The following is a 13,952-nucleotide window of genomic DNA, read 5'->3' on the forward strand; positions in this document are numbered from 1 at the left end:
TGTGTCCTGTAGGCTGTATATGCCAATATATGAGCAAAAATAGGCTAGTTTTTATCAATGAAAACTATGTCTGCATCATCTCAATTCAGTTCAGCAGTTTTCTCTTTTCTATTAGGCTATCATTATTTTATATATGAATTATTCGATCAGTGCAACCACACACATAATGAGTGATAGAGATCATTATTCATTGAGCATGCGTTTCTAAATCTATGGTCTAAATAGGCTTACAGATTGTGGAAATTTATAGACTGAGATTATACATTTACATTTACACTCGCAAAAAGCTGCTGTAGGAGACAGAAATCGCTGATCAAAGTAAATCAAATGACTGATGTGAATACAAGCGGCAGCTTTAGACAGTCCTCCAGCAGACTATATGCAACGCGGATTTTAATTCTGACATAGGCTACATTAAATATCCGCTAAAAACTCTGATCACACTGCGCTTTCATTGAATGAGGAAATGGGTGTGGAAATGGGTGTGGGCGTGGATCAACTCAGCTGTTCATAATGTGATTGGCGAGTGCACCTCTTTCCCGTGGACGCGCGCCTGTGCACGAGCGAAAAACGTGCGCGTCACAGGTAGATCCCAGATAAATCCAGCTTCAGTTATCGAGTAGAAAACCAGCGTCGTAGTATCGTTAAACTAGATAGCTTTGATCCTGTTCAGTCAAACCAGATCAAAGTGACAGATTGCGGATCTGTTAAGATAGCTTCGTAGTATAGGGTACTGGCCTGCGGCCTGTTGTTGTTGTTGGAGGATATAATGTGCTAAATCATGTGACGTTACATCTAAATCATGTAGGGTATTGCTCATTCTCCCTTGTCTGGTGACAAGTTGGATAAAAATGATAAGATGTCTGTAAATTAATATGTTGATGTTGAGTGAATGTGAAATTAATCAACCCTGGACCAGAGGAAGAATATAAGTAGTAAAATACCCTGCCAGCAGCCTTCAAATCTCCAGACTCCTTATATGTATTAAAATGTGGTGATGTCTGGAATAATTCGGCATACAATACATAGCCTACACCATGCAGCATGTATTTTGATATTTCAAACTTTAAGAATGTTCCTCCTCCTCACCGGTGGGCTGTAGCTGTACCGTAGAAAGCAGTGAAAAGTTTAACTTTGTGCTGCTTGGTGGATTATCTATATTATATAGATAATTATTATCTATATCATATAGATAATCCTGGTAAATTCGGCATATAGACTATATGCTGAATTTACCAGAAGACCCCGACAGATCGTGCAAGATCTTAAGTGTTATATGATAAAGTATGTTTATCAATAATCAACTATGACACAAATAGCCAGATTTTAACCTCTCCATGCGAGAAAGGGGTGTGTATCGGTGATAAATGCACCTGTATGTAGAGCAATACAAACGACCAACAGCTTTCAAATATCCAAACTTTTTATTGGATTGTGGTGATCTGTAACGTCACGTTACAGATCCACAAGCCGTGCTCTGAAATTGCTTGGCGTCAGCTGAGTGGTCCGGGTAGCCGTGGGTCCCTGGTGCTGAGTTAACGTAAAAAAAAAAACAGCGTTATTTTGATAAACTGACATCATTACGGGACTCTACATTGAATACGTTTGTCCACTTATAATTTTTAAACATTCATAACGTGCCATATTAACATTTGTAGAGCTAAAGAATAACAGCTTTCAGCCTGCTTTTCAGCCCTGCTCGGCGGCCATGTTGCTGAATTCAGAACTCTCCCGAGCTGGTGCGAAATGCATTCTGGGACCATGCTGTATACTGTAGTGTAAACAGCCCGCATACATAATTTCATAATACGAGGGATCAGCCGAGCAGCATTTTGGTAAACAAACCGCGTCACTGGGTGGCAACGGCAATGGAACCCTATGGAGCCCAAGTGGCGTGAGGCGTGAGTGTCTGCTCTAGCCGGCTTGACTCTGTTTACATTTAAAAAACTGCGACAGTTCACACAACTTTAACACGACATGCATAGATTATACATCAAACTCTTGAGCTAATTCTGCTCTCACTCAGAATGTCAAAATATAAGCGATGTGATGTATAGTTTTTGAGATATTAATGTTTGTTTGGCAGAACTCATACTATTAACTGCCGCGGGGTTCTGCATTTCTGGGTGTCAAGTGACGTCACGCTGATTCGTCCTATAGTAGTTAGTATACAGTAGATACACGTTGAGAAAGAGTACAGTAGGCTAGTAGAGGTATTCGAACACAGCCAGAGTCTTATAATTTATTTAAAAGACGTGAGTTTGGTTGGCACACAGTCGGGCAGTGTATTTTCATCTGTGATTCCAGTCGTGAAATGGATTTCTGGGACTTTTTGCCTGCCCCTGCCTATGGCAGGTTATAGTACAGCTGCTTCAGCAAGTTACATGTGTTTCCCTCTGTCTTTAAAGGTCGCCTGTACCACGTTACCTAGCTAACGTTATATTACAGTTTTTCACGATTGTTAACACACAAAAAGCGAAAATTCTGCACAATTTGCACAACCTTCACTTCATGTACCAATCGCTCGACCCAATTTGGCACTACTTCACACTCCCTTATCTGCATTAGACTCAATTACACATGACCTTGTTGTCAAAACACTACACACAATGTTCAGTTGTTGCACACACTTCTCAAGTCAAATCTCAAAGCATCAACCTACAACACACAAATATTCAAATCTCTAAACATTCAGGTCTGTTGAGCAAGAGGGAGGCTGGCCAGAGGGTCCAACCAAATCTCAGCCGCTTCACAGTTCATTAGAACCTTCAGGAAGGAGAACAGGTATGTATTTGCCTTGTGTACTGTAATACTGCATATCAATAGAATACAGTGTGCTCACAGTATTTGTATTTTGCAGGACTGAAAGAGAACCACACCGTGGAGGAAGAACGCACACTTTCACAGCCGAACAGGAGACTGAAATTGTAAATATCGTTTGTGAGAACAACGCTATCACACTCCGACAAATACAAACTAGGATCCTGGCTGACCACTGTGATGTGGATGAGGCCCTCTAGCCAGACAGGAACCGGAGGCGTGATGCCTAATTCATTTTTGGGGAGGGGGGGATTGAGCTAACCTGACGCTGCCAGATGGACGGTTTAGCTCCACATTGCATTTCACTAAACCAGTCGATCTGGGAATGCAGTAACCCGACCCGCTGACGGAGGCGGGCACTTTCTCCAAGCTACTTGGCAGGTGATTGGATGACCCATCTGTCTATCACCGCTGGTGCGTGTTAACTTCAACCAATCAGATCGCCATGCCTCTGACGTCACGTTTGCGACCGGAGGAAGGTGCCTGATCTCCATGGTATTCATTGATTGAGTCCTCACCGTCCTCATCGTTGTAAAGTCGCCTTTGAAGCATGACATTAGATTATAACGAACTAGTTGTGTGGCTTAGCCTTCCCAAATGTTGAGGGTCGTTTTTTTTTAATTTAATACATAGAATTGGGAATGTTACATTCAATTTCATTCAGACTGCCTGTCACTTCCGCGGCGGCAGCCATGTTGACGAGTGAAAAGAACTACAAAGACCATGTACCCACTACTTGCACAGATGAGCCTAAGCCCGTCTAAGGCTGCTGCTGATTCGTCGAGCCGGCATGGTTCGGCCAATCATCTTAACTGCCTGTGCATGACAAGATGGATTACGTCAAGATAATCTCTTTTGATCTCGCGAGGTTATCCATCTGGCAAGCAAGGCTGGTTTACAGTACTGTACTGTTCTCTGTGTGTACCGAAATAAAACTTTTTTTGCTGCATATTTGTGTGCTGTTTTATGTTTGACTATGAAAAAAGTAGGCCTACATGGGGGTTCCTCTGCCTTTCCGACATGCTGCCACTCCGAACGTTAACTTCCATTATTCGGACTGGCGGTCGTTCACCTTAGAAGCCGCAATGCCGACCTTAGGTTTAGGCGTGGGGGTGGGAGAGGTTAGGTTTTGGGTTAGGGTCAGGGGGAGGTTAGGTTTAGGCATGGGGGGAGGTTAGGTTTGGCGTGGGGGCTGGGAGAGGTTAGTGAAAAACGGGGAATATAGACCCCCTTTCTGAGTGCCGATATTTCGGAGTGGCAGAACGTCGGAGTGGCAGCACGTCGGAGTGGCAGCATGTAACCGCCTACATGAGACATTTTACAAAAGGAGAAATGGCTCATTCTCCAGAGTCATTGTCATTCATATGGTGTGTTCCATTTCTGTGATGTGTTTTCAATTTTGCACTTCAGTGTGCTGTAAATGCTTGGTAGTGTGCAGCAAATGCTTAGTTGTGTGTACTCAATGAATGGTATGTGTGTGTCATTTGAAAATGTGGCTGTGTGTACCAAATGAAAACACACGTTCCATTTTGTGAACGTGTAACCCAGGTTTAAACTACATTCCTCATTCGCACTGATGATTGAACTAAAGTGTAACCCAGGTTTAAACTACATTTCCCATGGTCCCATACTTCCTATAAGTATAACATCCGGGTCGGGGGTTCACAAGTGTAACCCAGGTTTAAACTACATTTCCCATGGTCCCATACTTCCTATAAGTATAACATCCGGGTCGGGGGTTCACAAGTGTAACCCAGGTTTAAACTACATTTCCCATAGTCCCGTACTTCCTATAAGTATAACATCTGGGTCGCGGGTTCACACTCTCTTCCCTCTTCCTACTGGGGCTGGTTGGTGTGGCGTGTGGCGTGTGGCAGAGCTCGGGCGGCGGCGGCCCTTTTCATCTATTAATGCACATTAATAGATGGGGCGGCTTTAGCTCAGGAGGTAGAGTGGGTCGGCCAATGACGCAAGGGTTGGCGGTTCGATCCCCGCTCCCTCCCAGCTGCCGCTGTGTCCCTGGGCAAGACACCCAACCCTCCTTGCTCCCGATGGTGTGTAGGCACCCTGCGTGGCAGCCTGCCACCATCGGTGTATGAATGGGTGAATGTAGACTATCTACTGATTGTAAAGCGCTTTGGATAAAAGCGCTATATAAATGCAGGCCATTTACCATTTACATTATACTCCTACATTCAGCGGTGAGTCATTATGTTGTATATTGTTACATGTGTTGAGGTTGATGAGCCATTGCCCAAATCCGTGGTATGCTGCTTTTACTCAAACAGAGCCTTAGCTCTGTACCGTAAGGGGTACGGTGGCTCAGTCGGTAGCGCTGTCGCCTCCAGCTAGAAGGTCCTGAGTTCGATTCTCGCCTGGGACGCTGTGGGCGCTGGAGTTGTGACCCCCCCATATCCTCAGTGCCTACTGCCCAGGTGGGCTATCTCGTCGAAAGGGCCTTTCTGTGTGGAGTTTGCATGTTCTCCCCGTGCCCCCCAGGGGGTTCCTCCGTACATAACCCCCCACTAAAAACATGCAGAAGATCGTCATCCGACCAGTGACGACAACATCTGAAGTTGGTCCCCGGGCGCTGGAAAGAAAAAGCGACCACTGCTCCTGGCCTGCCCCCTGGAGGAAAGGACAAGCCTGGATGCGTCAAATGCAGAGGACATATTTCACCGGCCACCGTCAGCATGATTCAAGATTCAAGATTCAAGATTTTTATTGTCACTCCATGGTACAAGTATCACGTGTGAAATTCTTGTGCTGAGGACTCCGTTTACAACATAGTACAAATGTGACAGGGCATATGAGTGCAAAAACAACAAGAGACACAGCAAGCAATAAGGCAGTATAGTGATAAGACAAGTCAGAGACAGTGGCATATTCACTGCACATAGGTGCACATGTCATGTGCATACTTTAGACGTGCTTAAACATTTTAAATTCGGCGTATTTGACATACAGGTGCAAATAGCATATTCCTTATTAAACATACAATTAAACTCGGCGTTTTAAATTCGGCGTATTTGACATACTGGTGCAAATAGCATATTCCTTATTAAACATACAAACATTAGACATACGTTATGGTAGCAGCTACAGTGCGGTACAGTACGGCTACTGCATTATTTGTGTATGTTAAGGAATCTCGTGGCCTGCGGGAAGAAACTGTTCCTCAAGCCCCTTGTGCATGCCTTTGGAACCCTGTGTCTTCTCCCTGAGGGTAGCAGGGAGAACAGGCTGTTGTGGGGGTGGTTTGTGTCTTTGATGATCTTCAGGGACCTCCTGAGGCACCGCTGTTTATACAGTTCATGCAGTTCTGGCAACTCACTTCCTGTTATGTGCTGGGCCGCACGTCTCACTCTCCGTAGCGCCTTGCGGTCCATGGTGGTACAGTTCCCGTACCAGGTGGTGAAGCAGCCAGTCAGCAGGCTTTCAATGGTGCCTCTGTAGAAGTCCGTAAGGATTTCTGGCCTTAGCCCAAATTTCTTCAGGCGCCTGAGTCCGTGTATTCGCTGTTGGGCCTTTTTGACAACAGTGGCGGTGTGGCCGGCCCAAGTCAGGTCCTGGTGGATGTTGACTCCCAGGTACTTGAAGCTGTCCACCCTTTCCACCACTGTGCCGTTGATGGTGATTGGGGGGGGTGTGGGGGGTGTGCCCCCCCCCCCCCCCCCCCTGTAGTCTACAATGATCTCCTTGGTCTTGGAGACGTTCAGAGAGAGGTGGTTGTCCTGGCACCATTGTTCCAGGGCCCTCACCTCTTCTCTGTAGGCCGTCTCGTCGCCCCCCGAGATCAGCCCCACGACCGCTGTGTCGTCTGCAAACTTCACGATGGTGTTCGAAGTTTGAGTCGCCACGCAGTCGTGGGTGTAGAGGTCGTACCAGAAGGGGCTGGAGACGCACCCCTGGGGCGCTCCTATGCTGATAGTCAGTGGTGAGGAGGTGAGGTTGCCCACCCTCACCACCTGGCGGCGGTCTGTCAGGAAATCCAGGATCCAGTCGCACATTGCTGTGTTTAGTCCCAGATCCTTGAGCTTGCGTACCAGCCTGGAGGGTACTATGGTGTTGAATGCTGAGCTGTAGTCCACGAACAGCATTCTTACATAGGTGTCCTTCCCCTCCAGGTGGGACAGGGCGGTGTGGAGCACGTGTGCTACTGCATCCGCTGTGCTCCTGTTGGGGCGGTATGCAAATTGTAGCGGGTCGTGGTCCGGGGGGAGTGTGGGGCGGATCTTTGATATGACCAGCTTTTCAAAGCACTTGCTGGCTATTGGCGTGAGGGCTATTGGGCGCCAGTCATTGAGGCTGGTCACTTTTTGCTGCTTGGGAATGGGGATGATTGTCGCTGCTTTGAAGCAGGAGGGAACTCGTCGGAGGGAGAGAGATTGGTTGAAAATGTCTGTGAATACGCCTGCCAGCTGGTGGGCGCAGGCCTTGACGACCCGCCCGGGGATGCCGTCCGGGCCGGCCGCCTTGCGTGGGTTGATACGCAGGAACGACCGGCACACTTCATCCTCAGTGATGGTGAGAGGGCGGTCTGGATCTGTGGGGGGTGGGAGGTGGGAGGGGTTGGTGGTTAGGTGGGAATGGGAGGGGGAGGGGGTGCTGAGATGGGAGGGAGGAGAGGTGGTCGGGGGGGGGAGAGGAGGAGGGGTGGCGGGGAGGGGTGGTGGGGGGGGAGAGTTGGCAGGGGGGGGAGGGGAGGAGTGATGGGGGAGGAGAGGAGTTGGGGGGGAGGGGGGGGGTGTAGGGGGGGGCAGGGGGGTGGTGGGGGGGAGGAGGAGGGGAGGGGTGGTGGGGGGGGGATGAGAGGGGGAGAGGGGTGGGGGAGGAGGGGAGGCGCTCTGGCAGAGGGGTCGAACCTAGCGTAGAACGCGTTGAGTTCGTCCGGTAGGGTGGGTGACGTGCTGGGGTTCTGCCTCTTTGAAGTCTGTGGCAGCATGGAGCCCTCTCCACAGGTGTCTGGGGTTGTTAGTGTCCAATTTTGACTCCAGCTGCCATCCATAGTCTCTGCGTGCTTTTTTTATAGCGGTCCGGAGGGCATATTGTGCTTGCTTGTGTTGTTCTGGTGTGCCAGAACTGAAGGCGGTGGTCCTGGCGTGAAGGGCAGCCCTGACGTCGCTGTTGACCCAGGGCTTTTGATTTGGCATTATTTTGACTCTCTTTGTGGGGACTATGTCGTCGGTACACTTTTTTATGAAGCATGACACCGTCTCTGCATACTCGCCCAGGTCTCCTGCAGCTTTGAACTCCTCCCACACCACTTGGTCAAAGCAGTCCCTCAGGATGTCGTCTGATTGGTCTGACCAGCAGTGGGCGGTTCGGAATGCTGGGGGCTGTTTTTTCAGTTTTTGTTGATACCTGGGTACGAGTAGAATGGAGGCGTGGTCCGATTTGCCGAACGGGGGTCGGGGGACGGCCTTGTAGCCATGGCGGATGTTTGAATAACACTGATCCAGTGTGTTTCTGCCACGGGTTGGGAAGTGAATGTGCTGGTAAAGCGTGGGCATTCTCCCTCTCAGGTTTGCACTGTTAAAGTCCCCAGTCACCACCAGGTGGTTGTTTTGTCTCCTGTGCGCTGATTGCTCGTTGCAACTCTTTCAGTGCGACAGTCACGTTCGCTTGTGGAGGAACATATACACCCATGATGGTGACTGACGTGAATTCCCTCGGACTCCAGAACGGCACGCATTGTAACATTACATACTCAAGATCTGTTGAGCAGTAATTCCCAATGTCCGTGGTGTTTACGCACCAGTTTTCGTTAATCATTAGACAAACGCCTCCGCCTTTTTTCTTCCCGGATCGTTCATCTCTATCTCCTCTGAATACACTGAATCCTGGTAGTGATAGAATGATCCGTTGTATCAGGAGTGAGCCAGGTTTCAGTCAGACATAAAACGTTACATCGCGCTATGTCTTTTTGGAATTGTGCCCGCGCTCTTAATTCACAACGATTGGACATTTGCCAGCAGTACGCTTGGTAATGGTGGCTTGTTGGCGCGCCTTCTTAGGCGGGCGAGTATCCCCCCTCTCCTACCTCTCTTCCGTTTGTATTTTATAAGTTCAGGAAATTCCGTGAGGTCGGGAGCTTGCCAGTTATTGTTGGGATAGATCCGTGCGTTCTTGAATTGGATCAGCGCATTCCTGTTGTATTTTTGCCCGACGCTGGTGTCAGCGTTTTTGTCCTCCTCCATTGTGGGGGGCGGGGACCGGATAGCTGCAGCGAACAAAGGTCCCGCCGTCTGTGTAGTTTCTTGCAAAGAAAAGTGCGAAGACGCTACTATATACACTATTTAAAAACACTGTTATATACAATAGGTATTTACAAGGCGAATCGAAGCAACGAAATTAAAACAAAACGTGTTTGCACTAAATAAAAAGCCTATTTGTCTAGGAAGTTACGTGAGTGTGTGTTGTGGCCGCATGCATGTGTTGAAGTGTTCATGTGATAATAAAGACGGGCTTGTCCATCTGAAATCGTGTTTAGCTCTTAACAGCTAATTGCAGTTAGCCACAATTAGCCTTTATGTACAGACAAAGGAATGGGCCAATGTAATGGGAATGTGGCTATGAAGCTGTAAATGTTTGAATGGTTTGTCTAACCTTTTTGAGGGCTTTTACTTTTGGCTCTGAATTGTTTAACCATGATGCACTGATACTATTTTGGTTAAATGCTATTGTACTTTCCATTTGTACTTAACTAAAGGTAATTTAATTTAAGATGCTATTATGTATCCTTGTTTATTTGGTTGTTTGTTTGGTTGTTTAAAACAAATTGCTTATTGTTTTGAATGGAAGATATTTTGAATGAAAATAAATGTTGTACAACTTAGAATTAAATTGATTAGTGATTATTATTCTGTGACCTTTGTAGGTCAGGTTTTTGTCTTCCTGGTCAGATGGTCCGGTCCATGACCAAGGACCTCAACCAGGACAGGATTGGATCTTGGATCTTGGATTCGTCTACGATTGGATTGGATTTCTCAAACTCAATGATGGCGAGCTAACCTAAACCGAACCAGAACTGTGAACTAAAAATTGAACTCGCACAGTGTGGTAGGACATATGACAGACTGACTTTCTCTCTCTCCCTTCCCACTTGGAATAGTAAATACTAAATGAACTACTGGAACTGGAACTGAAATTATTGATTAGGCCTAAAGTTATGTTTGTTACTTTATTTAATTTCTTTTTTCAATACAAACGTTTATCTGCACTCTACCTCTTGTGTCGGGTCCTAACATTTTTGGTATTTGAGTTGAACCTGTCTTCTGTGAAATCTATCTAGCTCTGAATATACTATTGAATATACTAGTCATAGAGCACTTGTTACAAACAGTTAAGAGATTTGATGGCAAAGAGTCATCTTGCAAAGGGAGTGTCAGGTTTAGCATTTTGTGTGTGAGGTTTTCAGTTTTGTGTGTGCAGTTTTGAGAAAGCCGTTATTGTTTTGAGAAACGTGTGTTAACAATCATGAAAAACTGTAATAACACACCTCACTAACGACAGCAACCACTTTGCTTCTTGCGCCCGCTCTCGTTCTGTCAGTCAATAAGCCCTTGACACATTTCTCGGATAGCCCATTCCGGAGCACACCAAAAAGTAACACAAACTTCCTACAAAGACTATGTCTAAAAATCACCACTATCTAAGATTGCCACCGAGCTCCCCACGCACTCCTCCACCCAACCCCCTCCTGCCCAGATTCCACGCTCACGCAGGTTTCAAAGTGAAAACGCAAATAAACAACAGCAGTTTAAATTTACGCCCATTGAAGAGTGTTAAGATGATCAGGGTAACTTCAAAGGCAGGACTCTGACTGCTGGACCTTCTGCCCCCAAAAACAAAACAAGCAGCCTACAACAGACGAGACTACAACAACTACAAAAGTGAGTGGGGAACATGACTCCTGACACTCGCAGGGACACAGATGATCGATCTGATTGCTCTTCCCATCCTCCACCTGCAACACAACAGACCGGAGCCTGGGAATCCACTACTCTTTTTTTGTGACGGCAACACAGCCTGCAATCTTCCAGAATTCCGGTCGGAAAAAATATCTTCCAGCCACTTACAAAAAAAAAAAACTTAAAAAAAAAAAAAAAAACAGGCGTTACACAATCATTGTTTACTAAATAAATGTTTTCAATCCATTCATTTCTCTATAGTCTATTCTTTATAGCCTCTCTATACTCGATAATTTTTATTACAATGTTGTCATTAAAAGGCCCACCTTGCAGCAACATAATTTAATTGATCGGCATTCACCCATCACTCATGCTTGTTTCCTTCTGCATTTCCTTCCAAAAACAGGTTTGGTCGCCGAATGACAGCCATTTGCACTTTAGTTGCCACTGATGGCCTACTATGAGCATGACTGACCCCTTGTCTTACCAGTGTTGCAATTACAACTACTTATCTGCATCTCTGCTTCTTTGCATGCCGTCATATAGTCATCTGCTTCAATCTGCGCTGCTTAGGTATAGCAGAGCCTGGTGGAGATCTGCACTCCACCGAGTGCACTTTTCTAGTTAGTTTGTTTATGGGCTAGGAATTGCCAGGTTACAGGCAGTATAGGCGGCCATCCTGCCTGCAGAATTTTGTCTGCTTCTGTTGTCTGCTGCTGAGCAGACTGGCCTGTGGAGTGATATTTTAGTGATGTGGCCATTCTCAAATGAATGATTAAAGAATGGCTAGGTGTGGGGTTATGCTCATTTAAGAACGGTCCTTGACCAATAAGATTGCTTGGTCGGAACTACATATTTTGTAGTATGTTGTAGTTGTATAAATTATGTTTGCCTGCTGAAGCTAGCGTTAGCTTACTAACGAATGGGTTACAATTATGTGGAACTACTGTATAGCCTATCCAAGGAGTAAGCCAGCCATTAAAATAAAACCCACCACGCCAGTGCCAAAGAGAAAAACAGAAACAACACGTTTTTCATCAGTAGTAAATCAATGAAGCTGCAAAGCATGCATGGCCATGAACAGAGAAAATGTCACATTTGGCTCAATCAGTGTCTCTCCTCTCAAGACCCGCTGTGGCTGTGCTCAGGCGCAGACTGCATAATCGGGCACGTCGGGCAAATGCCCGGTGGCCTGGCCTGGCCTGTCCTGCAAAAAAAAAAAAAAAAAAAAATTGTGTTTGTGCCCGCAGTCAGGCCACTCCCTGAACAGCAGGCCAGGCGCCGCCTACTGGTTTACTAGTGGTTTTATTACTTTATTAGTTAGTCTGAAGTAATAATTACACTTCAGGGTTAAAGTGGGTGCATCTCATTGTAAAATTGGACTCGGCCCAAATTGGGCTTCAAACGGCCCAAATCTGGCTTCAAACGACCCAAATTGGGCTTCAAACGGCCAAAATTGGGCTTCAAACGGCCCAAACCTGGCTTCAAACGGCCCAGATTGGGCTTCAAACGGCCCAAATCTGGCTTCAAACGACCCAAATTGGGCTTCAAATGGCCCAAATTTGGCTTCAAATCACCCAAATTGGGCTTCAAACGGCCCAAATTGGGCTTCAAACGGCCCACATTTTTCGCCGGCGACACGCACGTCGGCCCGTATCGGCCTGGCCTGCTTGGTATCTAATGCCTGAATTATGATCCCAGTCCGCCCCTGGCTGCGCTAGTAGCCATGTCAGAGCAGACCAGCACGAAGGAGAAGATACTGTTTAGGACTGTACATACCAGTGGTGAGAATGCAAGAACCTTACTGATTTCGAGTGCATGTGCGAGCAAGTGAAAATGTGTCTTTTCTGAAATTAGTAGCCCAGTATCACTGTCGGTCATATCTAACCTATTAGGAAGCATTATGTATGCATACTTTTGGATCATAATGAACATTTAAATTCAATAATCAATTACCACTTTTAGAGTTATTTGACACATTCGTTTTCAATAAAATAACTAAAAAGTGGTCATTGATTAGTGATTCTCATTGATTCATTGACTATTCTTTGTGTTTATGCAGCATTATGCATTATACAGTAATGTTATGTAATGAAAATGAGAGAAATTCCAGGCAGCTACAGTATATAGGATAACAGTATTCAGTATATTGAATTAATTTGAGTCTAAGCTGACCAGACGTCCCCGATTTTCAGGGACAGTCCCTGTTTTTAGTGACCTGTCCCCGGCCGGAGCTGTCCCCGAAAATGTCCCCGATTTTCTACTCGTCGTCCGTGGCCGAGATGACTGTCTTTCAGATGTTCAGTGGGAGTGAAGATCCTTATATATCATGAAACTTTACAAGCACAAAATAGAGACCTATTCACCTGATGTAGAAGACACTCTGGCTTGAGAGCCTAACAGGAGTAAACGCAGTGTGCACACTAACCAAACAAACTGGACTTTATGGTCAAGTGTCCTCGGATCCAGACCCAGGTCCCTGATGTGAAAATGCCCGAAGTGTGTCTTCTCCCAAATCCAACTTGTTGTCAAGTGTGTTCCCCAATTCCGAGTCACTTGTCTGGTTATGGCGTGTCTACAGCCTCTTGGCTGACACTTGGACGAGAGGCACCTTCTGGTCCATTCCCAGCAGTGGAAACCATCACCCATCTTAGACCTGGCTGGCTGCAAAGGAACGGAGAGGCCACGGCTGCCCGGCGTGCATTAATCAGATTCCACTCACATATCTCAGCTGCTTAATTGCATGGAGGAAAATGTCAGAAAGCAAACGAGTCTAACATGTCAATGTGTTAATTCTGCTATCAATTTAATTGACGCGCCACTCGCTCCCCCAGCTCATTAAAGCCGACCTGTCAGACCGAACGCATACATACACAGGCACACGCACGCACGCACGCACGCACACACACACACACACACACACACACACACACACACACACACACACACACACACACACACACACACACACACACAGGTGCCAGAGTTTGCATAAGGATTTCTTCTTTTTGGATAAAGTGTGTGGCTAGCTTCAGTCATCTCATCTGGGCCTGTTACCAATTGCTGCATTCTTATAATGTATGATTGTAATGGGGTTAAGAGGTTAAGATCATAATCAAATTGTAAAGGGGTTAAGATCATAATGGGCGTAAGGCGTAAACCCAATACTCACAATGCATAGTAACATGTAGAGTAGGCTACTCCAATTACTTTAATTGT

This window comes from Poromitra crassiceps (genome assembly GCF_964638095.1).
Source record: "Poromitra crassiceps genome assembly, chromosome: 2".
In the NCBI taxonomy this organism is placed as follows: Eukaryota; Metazoa; Chordata; class Actinopteri; order Beryciformes; family Melamphaidae; genus Poromitra; species Poromitra crassiceps.